At 40.3% G+C, this 12819-nt stretch overlaps 1 protein-coding gene across 1 annotated transcript in view; it reads left to right on the plus strand.

The window, feature by feature from the left end:
- OXR1 (oxidation resistance 1) overlaps positions 1-12819 on the plus strand; it is a 343514-nt gene that overhangs the window by 153601 nt on the left and 177094 nt on the right. The gene's annotated exons all lie outside the window — the stretch shown is intronic.

A 12819-nucleotide genomic window follows, 5' to 3' on the forward strand; every position in this document is an offset into this window, starting at 1 on the left:
GCCAATACACAGAGCCAGCTCAGATCTTTTGCTGTTCTGCACTGTGGTGTTCCTCAAATTATCTTGCTTCTAAAATTCAAAGCTATGTTAGCCATTTTACTTGCTGTATTTTTGTCATTTCGTTTTAGTAAAAGTCTGATATAAATAGGTTTTACTTTAATTAGGCTAATAGGCAAAAATCACTGCTATGAGTAGAATAATGACTTTTGTTCTTAAAATGCTTTCTTTTGTGCTATCGATATACTTTGATGGTTTGAGTGGATATACACTGAGAATCAACTATAGAGATATTTCATCCCCAGACCTTTCGAGTGATAGTATTGCTTAATTCCTTCCTGTTTCTATCTTGCTTCCTGAGCTGGAGAGTGAGTGTTTGGAATGTGTGTGTGGTGCTCATATAAGCCCTCAGTACACACTAGTGATGCAGCACAGAAAACGTGCCCTCCTGTGGAGGATGGATCTAGTTTTGTGTGTTCCCTATGCCAATCACTAGCTACGTACACTTCCAGTCCCTTAAGCCTTCTGAGCTAACAGAAATACAAAATCCCTGCTTTGCCTATTTTACAAGGGGTTATGTAGATTAAATTATTTAATGTCTATGAAGAAATGTAGACCAAGTGCCATATGAATCTAAAAAGGAATGATTGAATGCTTGTAATTAAATTAAGGTGACAGTTACCGTTTTATAGCTTCCTTGTAACATGGAACAGACTGAAGAATCTCAAAAGGGAAGGGAGGCTGGGAAGAGATTAAGAGAGTCAGGAGAGTAGTCCCCTCTTATTCTCGGTTTCGCTTTCCATGGTTTCTGTTACTTGTGGTAACCGTGATCTGCAGATATTAAATGGAAAAATCCAGATGTAAACCACTTAGAAGTTTTAAATTGTGCATAGTTCTGAGTGGAGTATTGGAATCTCACGTTCTGTGCTCCATCCATCCCAGCCCGCAGGTGAATCCTCCCTTTGTCCATGCTCCTACCCGTTACTCACTCAGTAACCATCTTTGTTATCAGGTCGACTGTTGCAGTATTGCTGTGCTTGTGTTCCAGGCACCCTTATTTTACTTCTCAATAATAGCCCCAAAGCACAAGAGAAGTGATGTCTTCAATTGGATATGCCAAAAGGAAACCATAAAGTGAATGTATATATAGGAAAAAACATTATATACATATATATATATATATATATATATATATATATATATATATATATATATATATATATGGTTTGGTATGATTTGCTATTTCAGGCATCCACTGGGGTATAGTAAGTATCCCCCAAGGATAAAGGGGGAGGGGAGGATAAGTACAGCACCTTGAACTGTACCTTAGAAGAGAATCACCATATATTTGGTGAACAAGATAAGTAACCGTGTTAGGCAAATGTCACAGAGATGATTATCAGCATTGTACAGATGAGAATGCTGAGGGCCAGGTGAAGGGTCTTACATCACATTTTATTCCTAGTAACGGCAGAGTGTCGTCCAGAACACTGGTCTGAAAAGGAGCCCAGGACAGTGCTGTACTGACAGCATCAGGTTTGTGAGAGAAAGCAACTAGGTGTGTTCAAGAGACTTCAGGGCCACCCCTCCCATGGCTTTTGGACCAGGTTCTTCAGCATATCCCCAGGTGAAGTCAAGCCTTTAAGTCAGGCCTTTATGTGCCTGATGGGATACAGGGCGCTGGTGGTTCAGATATGAATAAGATAGTCCCCGATCTCAAGTAGCTTATGGCTTACAGACTAAAGGCCATCATTTGTAGAGCGTGAGTTCAAGAAGTTATTACTCTCACTAGAAGCCCGGTGCACGAAATTCGTGCACGGCGGGGGGTTGTCCCTCAACCCAGCCTGTACCCTCTCCAATCTGGGACTCCTGGAGGGATGTCCGACTGCCCGTTTAGGCCCGATCCTGGTGGGATCGGGCCTAAACGGGCAGTCGGACATCCCTCTCACAATCCAGGTCTGCTGGCTCCCAACTGCTTGCCTGCCTGCCTTCCTGATTGCCCCTAACCGCTTCTGCCTGCCAGCCTGATCACCCCCTAACCACTCCGCTGCCAGCCTGGTTGATGCTTAACTGCTCCCCTGCCAGCCTGTTTGCCCCCAACTTCCCTCCTCTGCCAGCCTGGTCACCCCTAACTGCCCTCTCCTGCAGGGTTGATCACCTCCAATTGCCCTCCCTTGCAAGCCTGGTCCCTCTCAACTGCCCTCCCTTGCAGGCCGGGTGCCTCCCAACTGCCCTCCCCTGCTGGCCATCTTGTAGTGGCCATCTTGTGTCCACATGGGGGCAGGATCTTTGACCACATGGGGGCAGCTATATTGTGTGTTGCAGTGATGATCAATCTGTATATTACTCTTTCATTAGATAAAATAGAGGCCTGGTGCACGGGTGGGGGCCAGCTGGTTTGCCCTGAAGGGTGTCCCGGATCAGGGTGGGGTTCTCTTGGGGTGTGGGGTGGCCTGAGCGAGGGGCCTGTGCTGGTTTGCAGGCGGGCCACGCCCCCTGGCAACCCAAGCGGAGGCCTTGGTATCTGGGATTTATTTTCCTTCTACAATTGAAACTTTGTAGCCTGGAGCAGAGCCAAGCCTGCTGTTCCCTCCCAGGCGGCAGCCATCTCTGTGGCAGTTAATTCACCTTCTACAGTTGAAACTTTTTTGCCTTAAGCGGGTGGGCCCGGCCAGGGTGTGCTTTAAAGCTTTGCTTCCCCTGTTGCCGCCGGCAACCCTGGCCTGCTCTCTCAAGCTCCATTCTGTTGCCATTTGTTTGAATTTGTTTACCTTCTATAATTGAAACTTTGTAGCTTGAGTGGAGGCTTAGGCCTGCAACGGCTATGGAAAGCTTGGCTTGCTCTGTTACCTGGGAAACCTTGCTCTCTGTGGCTGTAGCCATCTTGGTTTGGGTTAATTTGCATACTTGCCCTGATTGGCTGGTGGGTGTGCTTGGCTGGTGGGCGTGGCTTATGCAGCGGAGTGATGGTTAATTTGCATATTACCATTTTATTAGAGAAGATTCCTGCCACAGTGGAATTAAGTGGTTGAGCTCGGGTTCCCTACAGAATTAAAAGTAGTCCAATTAAATATAGATTGCTACTTTTTTTCCATCATCAAATTTTACTTCTTAGTCTTGAATGGTGAGTTATGTTGGAATTTCTATGAGCCCTTAATGCGTTTAGAAGGGAACATATATATGGACATATTTTTTCACGGCCCCTTCTCCCCTGGCTTTGTCACTGTGCGATGTTTTGCATTTAGTCTCCACCTGATTGTCCTTCTAATGTAATGTACCACCTGCAGAAGTATCAGGCCTGGAAGAGGCAGGAGTGAGATGCCTGTAAGCATAACGCCAGCTTATCAATGCGTATTTGAAAATACCCCAAGTCTATTTCTGAGACCATGTGTGCAACCATAATTTTCAGCTTTCAAAGTTGACTCGGGTCATAGATCAGGAGGCAGCTCTCTTTTCACCTAATTGTTATGAATATTGCGGTTTTCTAACCAAAGAGACAGAACAGTAACTTTTTGAGGACGATTTGAGACATGTGACTGAGCCGAATTAAGAATGAAAGGTGGAGAAAATAAACATAACCTCCTGCCCTGTAAGTCTTCTGAATAAAGGCATGTGTGAAGTCTATGAGGAGGGATCATTCACTCATTCATTTATATAGTAAATATTTTTGGTGTCCACATAATGTGCAAGGCACTGTGTTAGGTGCACAGAGGATGTGTGCTTTCAGCCCCACCAGAGGGAAGAGTGAAGTGAGAGAGACAGAGAAAAAGCAAACATAAACCAATATGCATTAGACTTTCTGGTGAATACCATGAGAAACAGATGAACAGAGTAACCTGGAGTTGAGGGGGTTGAGGTGCAGGTGATAAGAAACAGCCTACTTAGAATCTTGAGGGATGGTTTCTCTGAGAAGACTTTAAAAAACCAGCAACTCAGAGATTTCCAGTGGGAGGGAATAGCTTTGCAAAGGATCTGAAGAGGCAAAGAGCTTGACATGTTTGAGAGTCTTGAGGGATACCATGGTGACTAGAGCATGGGCAAGAAGCATAGCTCAATTTTTAGATTCACTTGTTGATAGATATGTAATCAAGTGAATAAAAAATCTGATGAACAGAATAATTTGGTGAATATAATAGAATCAGGGGCATAGAAAGGGAGTGGACTGACAATCCTTGGGGGGAAAGGGCTGGGGGGGTGCTGGAAGAGACTGGACAAAAATCATACACCTATGGATGAGGACAGTGGGGGGGTTAAGGGCATGGGGTGGGGTGGGAACCGGGTGGAGGGGAGCTATGGGGGGAAAAAAGAGGAACAACTATAATAATCTGAACAATAAAGATTTAAAAAAAGGAAGAGTAGCTCAAGATGAAGTAGGGTCTTATGGACCTTGGGAAGAAGTTTAGAAATTCATTTGACCACAGTAGGAAGCCATTCACGCCTTTGAAGTGAGAAAACAACCTATCACCTATGCTTAAAAGTCCTTGCTGGGCCTGCATTGATGAATGGTTTAGCCGGAAGAAGAGGTAGCCAAAGAGAAAAGCTTAACTTGGGAGATTAATCTGAGGCTTTGGCAATGATCCATAGGAGTCTAACTAGGGAGCTGGTAAAAATATGGAGAGAAGTGGAGAGATTCAATATATAATTTGAAAGCAGAATAGAGAGAATTTGTTGACAAATCAGAGAGAAAGGTGCAAAGGAAGGAATCAAGTGTAATTTCCAAGTCTCTAGCTTGAGTGGCTGTGTGGTTGGTAGTGCCATTTACAGAGATAGAGAAGACAGAAAAAAGGCTAGGGGTGAGTTTAGGAATTGAGAATTTATTTAAGGATATGTTAAGTTTAAGATGTGCCATAGGTAACGGATAATACCAACTAACTAATTATATATTTCAGTTTGCTATACTGGGGAGTTTGGGTGAGGTATAAATATGGGCCCTGACCAGGAATCAAATCAAAATTATTCACCCCTTTGTCACCGAGCCACACCCTTCCTTTTCAGGGAAAATGGAAACGTCCTTCCTTTATGAAGGATTTAGAAGAGAGCTTCGCTTCTCTGTGTCTGCGTCTACCCAAGGAAGAACAGTGATGTGTCAGACACTGGAAAGGGCTGTGAATGCAGGCCCAATGTGGTCTGCGTTCTCTCTTGGGAACTGGTGCCCATGGGTGTTCTCTGAACCAGGACACTACTTCTCCAAGCTGTCAGCTTGCCATGGGGTCCCTGACTCCTGCACCTGTCCCTCAGTTGGTTGAGGATTTACCGTCAGTCGTACATTAACACTCCACGTACAGAGAGAGGATGCAATTGGATTCAGAGAACACGTGAAGAGATTGGCTTTAACAAAAGAAGGATCATATTTTCTTCTGTAACAGGAATAAGAAATCTTAAAGTAATGGGGAAAGATTAATGACGTTTATAGAGTAACCATTGGAATATGATAGTGATTTCTTTCATATAACATTAAATATTATATAAGATGTTTATCTGAAAAAGTCTAAAATCCAACTTCATTGTTCTGGGGCACTACCTAGCCCTCATGTGTTACACCATTATCATCTGAACAGAAGAAAACTAGAACAGACTCCCCAGTGATTCTCAGAGTGGGGGAGAGGACATGGCATGCCCTATCTAGGGTAGCTAATCAGGATCTAAATAGAGTCATTTTCAAAAATATCCTTTTCAATCAATAATATAGTCAATAATGCAATCTAACTTTTAAAAAGAACAAAATATTTTCATTTGAAAACCTTTAGGTTGATCACCGGATTTTTTAATATTCATCAGTAAGATGATTTAGTTTGAAAGAGGCAAAGAAGTAATGAATTAACCACAGTGATGTTTCCATTATTTCTGAATTAATGTGCAAATAAGAGATACATATTTTTTTCTATACCTTTTTCTGTTTCTCACATCTTCATTTGGAGATATTAAGATGAGAGGTTGTGTGCTATATTGGCATTTTCACTATAAACTATTGGGATTCGGCCCAGATTATTATGATTTGCAGAAACTATCTTGATTAATTTTGGAGTTGCCTTATATTGTGCATAAGCAAAACTATATTTTAATCAGCTAGTCCATATGCTTTATGCAGAGAGTTTGTAATAGGCCTTGTGAAATATAGAAGAATCCTTTAATCAGCAATGTTGGATATAATCCTAAAGTCTTAAAATAGTCTTCTTTTTTCTGATTCCTTCTTCCTAAAATGAATAAACAGAATGCAATCCTTGTGGCAATAGAATGTTACAAATCATTTCATAAAAGGTAATAAAATTAAATTTCATCACTGTGAGTTATTGCAAAAGACGGTTTAACATTTACAAGAATTTGACTTTCAAATCCTTCAAGGCCTAATCTTTGATTTGCATAATGGGTTTCTACTTTCAGGATTTTCCAGTTGAAAGGCTTTGAAGTAAGTTCCAAGGCAAAAACTGAAATAAATTGGAAATTCGTATAATTTCAAAGTTAATGCATGCAATATAGTGGTATAATTGGAAAGTACATGGAAGGAGAAATCTCATAAAAATATTACTACTATTTGACTTAATGTTTTGAAACTTTATAGTAGAAAGAAAATATGCAAAAAATTGAATGACTATTCAAAAAACATAGGTAGAATTTTGTAATCAAAAGTTGTTTCATCATTAGATTGCTTAAAAGAATAGATCCTGAACTTGAACCTAAATATTTGATTCCAGAGTCCTTGCTCTTTTCACTCCTCCATACCAACATTGAAACTTTTTTGCATAAGGATAGCAATTTATTAAAGCTACAGTGTTTCTGTAGAAATTACAAAACTAGATTTTATTTACTAGATGGGATGCTGTCTGATTCTTGAATTATTGAATAAAGCCAATTAGGTATTTAAAAAATGAAATTACAAAGCTGGATATAGTAAATAAAGTGAAATATTTATCATAGTATTGATAACAGAATAAACTATTTCCTTTGTCCAAGCTCAAAAACACATTCCCATAATGGGGAGGGATGAAGTCTATGTTATGTGAATGTATTAAATTGATCATCAGATCAGCTACCAACTATCTTACTCTCTTAAATTACTTTCATGGATTATTATATATAAACTTGCTTGCATTTTTGTATTATTTCTTGTGGCTTTTCCCCATGCTAAAGCCATTTGTTTATTCATTCAACAATTTATATAATAAGTGCCTACTACATGCCAAGAACTATGCTAAGTCCTAGGAGTAATATGGTGAATGAACAGAATGTCTGTGAATGTAGGAATTAAGTCAATCTGGGGGTAAGGAGTCCTAACAGAAGAAACTTCTCTCCTACCTCTTTTCTTTGGACTGGTATAGGCGTCTATGTATATAAAAGCCTAAGCGACCATTGCGGAACGAGCAGTCAACCAATCCCTATGACGCACACTAACCACCAGGGGGGCAGATGCTCCACGCAGGAGCTGTCCCCTGGTGGTCAGTGCTCTCCCACAGCAAACCTCCTGCGGCCCCTCCCTCTGGGCCCTGATGGGGGGATGGGAGAGGGGTTGGCAGGCCAACCTCCCACGGTCCCTACCCCCTGCCGGCTAGCCCCCCTGATAGGCCCTGATGGGGGGGGGCGGCTGGCCAATCTCCCAATAGGCCTCAACCGCCAGCCAGGCTAAGGGACCCCACCAGTGCATGAATTCGTGCACCGGGCCTCTAGTAGGGATATAAAGCAGCTGGCAAAGTTCAAGAACTTGGATGTCTTTTTTCATAAAAGTTCAATAAGAATTGCTGACATTTTATGTGAGGGTTCATGAAACGCTGGAGAGGCAGATTGGTTTTTAATTTAATTTTTAGTATTTTTAGAATAAAATTAGGTATAATAGCAATGAATACATGTATGCTTCCATACAAGCCATGGTATGTACATTGGTCTTGCTCTTGACAGAGCTGAATTCAATTGCATTTAACAAGAGGATTCTAGCAAATCATTCCTACATATCGTTGCACCTGTGGCTTCCTTCATTCTTGAATTTCCTGTTTTGTTCAACTTCCAAATTAGGGAAACATAAATTTCTTAGCATGAATACAGGGCTAGAAACATACCTTATTATAATAAGGTATCTAGTTTGGGTGTCCCATTAATGATTCCAAAATCAATTGTACGCCCAAAGGATACTTCTGTTGAAACATTTTGCATTGATTTGGAATTGTAAGTTGTTTAATTTCCGATTCCTCATTAATTATATTTTCTGTCTCAACCCTTGTGTTCAGGGACACAAAGAACAGTGTGCCCCCAGCAGTTACGGAGCAGGCTGTAATTGGCATATTCTATATCCCAAAGGGTTGTTTTCTTGTTTTAATGCATTGGTTTTCAATCTGTTATTTCTTCTGGTTGTACTTCTGAGTGTGCTTGTTTTTTGCTGATTTTGTGGGTTTTTTTTGTGTTGTTTTTTTTTTAGCTGCTGATTTGTAGTCAGACTGTATAAGAGGACTAACAAAAGCCCTTAATTTTTCCATGTGAAAATTTTTTAGGCATTTGCTCTCAAAAAGCTCCTTTTGAGTGACTTGAGATTTTTGCAGCAACCGCAGTATCCAACTTGAAATAGCTGCATTCTCAGCAGCTTTACTGATTAAAAAAATATCCTTACATGAGCTCTTTCAGGAAGCCAGAAGACAGCTTCGCTCACAGTAATGAGTTGTGCAAACCACAGATGGTCTTCTTGCTGGAAATTACTGGAAAGGACTACAAGTTTTGGGTCTGTGGGGCACAGCCATTCACATGCATCCATGTATCTATGTGTAACATACATTTGTGTAAATAGACAACAAATGAATGGACACAGGGTGAATTTGATAGCTACTACTCATAATGTAGATGTCTGTGGCATTTTATAAAGTGCTTTCACATAAATTAAGCTATTTTATGCTCACAACAACTCTCTCGGGTAAAGTAGGCAGATAGTACCATTGTGGATTGATACCTAGACAGTCCAGGTCCTTGTCCAAAGCCACATGGCTAGTGTGAGAGCTGAAATTCATCTCCTAATTCTTTAGTGTGGCGTTTTAGACAAAATGTCCTAGTTGGATTTAAGCGTCCCTAATTTTAGCCCTGTCACTTTCTCTAAACCTCAATTGACCCCACAACAAATAGGCTATATGATACCTACCTCTTAGGTTTGTAGTGATCAGTAAATGAAATAATTACTATATAGCATATGGCCTGTATGCTGTGTTTTATAAAAGCTCAATGACCATGTTTCCTTGTGTTATTGTTTAAAGCAAAAACGTATATAATACTTATTACATACCAAGTATCCTAAGTGCTTTTATAAATATTAATTTAATTCTCATGACAATTTTGTGACATAGGTATTATTAATATCTTCATTTTACATATGAAAAAACAGGGGCAATGAGAGGTTAAGAAAATTGACCTAGGTTACACAGGTAGTAAGTACCAGATTAGGGATTCTGGCCACCATGTCTGTAGTCTCAACCACTCTGCAATTATTCCCAAGGTGCATAGTCAAATATATGAAGATGTGGCTTTTACATGTTCATGTTATACCAACTTAAATTCCTATGATACCACCTTAAATTCCTGTGATCTAGGGAAAATCATCAATATACTATGGTCTGTATTTTAGTATATTTAAAATGTATTACCGATTTTCTCAACTGTTGCCCATGACCCATGGTACACTAAAACTCTGCTAAGTGGATAGTAGAAGGTTCATTTTATCCAGATAGCGACGAAACTCAGGAACATGTAGTTATCATGCAGGTATCATTTGAAGTCCACATGATGGAAGAGGTAATTCCAGTTGAGAACTCAAAGTACTTAAAATCTTTTTTCTTATGCAAATAAGTCATATCAAGAATTAGTTTAGGCTTACGGTAGAGTTTTATCATGCAGCATTTAGACAAAATGATAAAACTCTTTAAAGTTGCAGAGCCTGGGAGACAAAGAACGATGAAAAGTGTTGCTTGGTTATGACTTGAATGGAAGACGATAGATGGGTGGAGATAGTTAGACGGTGAAAACCCCACAATGTGAGAGGCAAATGGAAGGTAAAAAACAGGAGTATGACTGGTAATAAATGATAGTTAGTAATAAAGAGCTGGAAGTAAAGAAGCTTGGAGAACGCTTCTCCACGGTGGAAGCTATTGAAATAGAGAATCGACCCAGATCTTGGAGAGGAGCGAGCCCTCTGCTGTGGGCAATGGAAAGCCATATCCAGTCACTGTTGGCACAAGCCCTGGGCATTGGGATGCCCATTAACTCATTTAAGTGAGAAGGTATTTTATCCTACTCAAACAACAATGTGGAAAATGAGTGGAAGATTCCTTATGTTTCTAGTAAAACAGAAATAAGTTATGCTCAAATATAATTCAGAAAATTTAGCTGATTGCTATGAGAGTAATTCTCTTTACATTGGCTGGCATGGGAAGTTTTCTGCCCCTTCTTTTTTTTTCTCAAGTTTCTGTGATTTCATATTTCATCCTTGGCCTACAGGGCGTCTCCTGCTCCTTGGAGAACTAGTTGAAATTGGCATGAACACTATTTTTACAGAGTAAGTAAGTAAAAAACCCTCCACATTTCCTTTAGAATTCTTGTCTTTACTTCTTCATGGTTCCCTGGTCTCAACCTCTGCTTATGAGATTGCAGTTTTCAATCAACCGCACACTGATTTTTTTAAAAAAAAAAATGTATATGCCCAAGTGAAGTATCGATGAATGAACTTGTTGTACAAAAGGTTTGGGGACTCTCACAGTAGAAATACTACCTTGCACACAACGTAAAGGACTCCCATTTAGTCTGTCCCATATTATTTTACACTCCTTCCCTCAAATTCACACTTTGAAATAGGTGAAACTTCCTACAAAATGCAGGCTCAATATTATCTAAAATAGCACAGCAGGGAAGGATCCCGATAGTTTCCTCAGCACCCTTGAATATTTGAAGAAGAAAATTATGTCATCCCCTTACATCCTCTTAGAGAGAGATTGGAACTTGCATGTATCTTATCGACAGCATCCTGTGTAGGTGGTGTACGAGGCACTTTGCCACAGGAGGTTTTCTTAACCCTCAGAACGTTTGAGTATGTTTGCTCCCCATTTTATAGGTGAGGCAACTGAGTCTCAAAAAAAAGTGTCCAACATTCTTACCAACATTGGAGTGCATCTGGGGAAGGGTAAGAATCTGCTGAAAAGGAGAAACAAGAAAAGGCAGAAATTAACCACCAGTCTGCCTAGCGGAGTCACGAGAAGAGGGGAAGGCTCCTTTAACTCTCATTGTTCATACATCCAAGACCGTGGCACTCAGTGTCCTTTGGGAATACAAAGCACGTTAAACAAAGATCTCTGAAGAGATTATTTTAGTCTCTATTTGTAATGTTGCATTTATTATCAATGGGTATTTTCTCTAGTGTACACCTACATATTCCATTATGCTATATTTACACTTCTTTTACACATTTAATTAAGACATTGTTAAAAATTTGGAAAGAGTTCTCCTTTCATGAAATTTGGAAATGGAAGGTAGCATTTAGCAGGTTTCTCTGTCAACCCTAGTAGTCATTTTTAGAATCTTTAAGGGAGTAAATTCAGTTACCCACACAGTTCTGCTTTCTAAGAACATGCAAGTGGAAGTCTTTTCTTAAGCAAGTCAGCAAACCTGTTAGCAGTGTTCCAGCCTCCAGCAACCACAATGAGAACATGATACCCTTCAAGATTGGGGAAGGGCAAAAAGAAGAGGGGAAAAGCATTTCTGCCTGCCTTTGGCCTTTAGAGGCCACAGCCATGTCCTTTGCTCACTCTAAAGAGGCTGGAGAAAGGGCTGTGGAATCCTACAGTATGCACTCTTGTGCATCTGGCTTTTGCCCAGCATTATTTTTTTTATGAAAACCATCCATGTTGTTGCAAGTGGTTATAGTTCATTAATTTCCATTGCTGTATAAAATTTCATTTTATAAATATTATCACAGTTTACTCACCCATTTCTACTGTGAGTAGACATTTCGACTGTGTATTATAAGTGGACACTCTTAACTTTGTCTTTGGGCGAACATATCCATATTTGTGTATGATAAATCTTAGGAATAGAATAGTTGGGTCAAAAGATACATGCCTTTGCCCAGCTGGTATAGCGCAGTGGTTGAGCGTTGACCTATGAACCAGGAGATCAGGGTTCAGTTTCCAGCCAGGGCACATGCCTGGGTTGCTGGCTTAATCCCCAGTGGGGGCGGGGGGGACGGCATGCAGATGGGAGCCGATCAGTGATTCTCTGTCATCATTAATGTTTCTATCTCTCTCTCCCTCTCCTTACCTCTCTGAAACACACACACACACACACACACACACACACACACACACTCACTCACTTACTTAAAAGATACATGCCTTCAGCTGAGCAGATATTGCTAGACAGTAGTCTAAAGGGGTCGACCCAGTTTACATCCCCCTAGCATGTTGAAGAATTCCAATTGCTCCTCATCGCCACACTTGCTACCATGTATTTTACATTTTAGCCATCGGGGGTGTGTTATGAGGACAATACGGTCTTACTTTACGTTTCTTATGGCTAACACTGTTGAACACTTTTTAATGTATATGTTGGCAATTTGGATAAAGCAAGTCATTTGTTCATAAATATTAAGTAGGTAATATGTGGATATGGCATAAATCATATAGGTGATAATGAATTGGATGCAATTTAGTAAACACTACTTTCATTAATGGATCCTTTGCTATTGATACACTCTATCCCTTTAACGAGGCTTTTGCTGTGGTAAATTCAATTTATGGGAAGCTCATTTCGTGTTAATTATGAATAACCCCTCTGTGGAGAGGTGTGAGGCTGCCAAGGCTCATGTCA

This window comes from Cnephaeus nilssonii, assembly GCF_951640355.1.
Source record: "Cnephaeus nilssonii genome assembly, chromosome: 18".
NCBI lineage: Eukaryota > Metazoa > Chordata > Mammalia > Chiroptera > Vespertilionidae > Cnephaeus > Cnephaeus nilssonii.